The sequence below is a fragment of the Globicephala melas genome, chromosome 8 (assembly GCF_963455315.2).
Source record: "Globicephala melas chromosome 8, mGloMel1.2, whole genome shotgun sequence".
In the NCBI taxonomy this organism is placed as follows: domain Eukaryota; kingdom Metazoa; phylum Chordata; class Mammalia; order Artiodactyla; family Delphinidae; genus Globicephala; species Globicephala melas.
In genome coordinates this window covers 87,977,186-87,979,124 of record NC_083321.1, presented here as the reverse complement: position 1 = coordinate 87,979,124, position 1,939 = coordinate 87,977,186, and positions in this window count along the sequence as shown.

Here is a 1,939-nt window from a genome sequence, read left to right as displayed (position 1 = left end):
TTTTACTTCAGCTTCTGATTGCTTCCACACCTGTGACCAGGCACCCTTGCTCAGTTTTCCTCTTAGGCAGCACCTTAACTTCAGTTCATTATAGCAGATGTTTTATGGTACCCACCAGAAGCCTCTCTTCACTTTCACTACAACTATTAGGGCACCTTTCAATGGGCTGGCCTGGGAGCTTTACTGTTGCTCAATCCTTTCCCACACTGTAATTTTAAAATGCTATGTGGGGAAATTAAAAGCTGTGGGAATCTCATTCTCTATTCTTTCTCCTCGGACTTACCTTGTGAACTTATTCACATTATAGCCCTTTACAGTCTGTATCATAAACTTCCACTTACTCCTCTGTGTCCCCCACTAGACTATGAGCTCCTGGGGTGAAGGAACTCTCTTTTTTTCTGTGAATATTAACATATATGTTGAACAGAACCTGACAGGGCATCGAACGACTCTACCTCCCTCTTTCTCACAAGATCCATCAAGCTGATTTGTTGTCTTCACCTTTTCTGCTTTTCTGCCTGTTTTACTATAATATATAACCTCCCCAATTGTGTTATTAAGCCTTATCATCTTTGGTAACCACATAAGTGCTTTGGTATCTAATTATGGTTTTAGTTATTAAGTAAAGTTATTGCTCCTTTCATGTATTTAAAAGCCACTTGTCTATCTTTAACCATTGCTCAGTTTTCTATAGAGTTGTTTGTCTTTCTCACTGATTTATTCTCTAAAACACCAGTTAATTAATCTGTAAGTCAATCCATTAAAATGATATTTAACCCATTAAAAGGATAGGTTTGGAGTCAGATAAATCTGTGTTCAATCCTTGTCTCTGGGTATATATTGTCATTTCTAAAATGGGAATGAAGATAATACCTCCTGTCTCATAGAGACACTCATAGAAATGTCATGAGTACTAAATGAGAAAATTCACAGTGTACCTGCTATATAATTATAGGTACCATTTAATGTTTACTATCATTGTTATTATTAGAAATAAAAACACTAACACAGTAATGAATGTTTATATTGGTATAGCATTTTTAAATGTTCTAAGTATTTTAACATCTTTTAAAATCTTTAGAACAATCCTGTAAAGTAGGTAGGACTTTGCTGAAATAACGCCTCACTTGTGCTCTCTAGGCTCAAAGAGTGAATAGAGTTGCAGGTAAGGTTTTTTGGTCAGAGAGGAGAGAAGACAAAGTCCAGGTAAGCTAGGTCTAGGAGCTAATTTAAATCACACCTTGTACGTAATGAGAAAATGCAATGCACAAGGCTGATCCTGAGTTTGACAAATATAAAGAAACACTGGACAGGGGTTTTGCATAGTGTAACCTAGATGTCACCTAAAGTTTTCCACATTGCATGGGATATTAGATCCCCACCCCAACCCCCAAGATTTCTGCGAATTCCTAGGAGGCTTACATTCTCATATTCATTTCTGGCTCCAAACTCCTTCTTCCAGTGAATTGGTAGAGTTTGTGGATCATCTTGGCATCTAACATGTGCTCTGTAATAAGGATATTGCTTTGACCCTGATAGAAATTCACTCCTGATATAAAATATCCAAAGTAAAATAAAACAAAAACATTCATACTCTTTCAAGACATAGTAGATATTACCAAAAATATGTGAGGGACAAAAGAATGAATCATGTTGTCAAAACGGAAAAAAAAATTCAAATTGCACACAGACAATCTTGTCCGTCTTTTGGTCACTCCACGACCAGGAATTTTTTTCCCTGGCTACTGTTTCCCCATTGTCCCCCAGATCCCAGCCTCACCCCCTCTTGCCACCTCTTTCCTTATCTGTCCCTCTGATCTCTCCTCTTTCCCAAGTTCCTTCCTGGATTAGTTCTAGGAACTTCAAATTCTCATTCTATTTTGCAAAACAATTTTTCATACCCCTCAATCTTTGCTCTAAAAGTTGGGCTCACATTTGC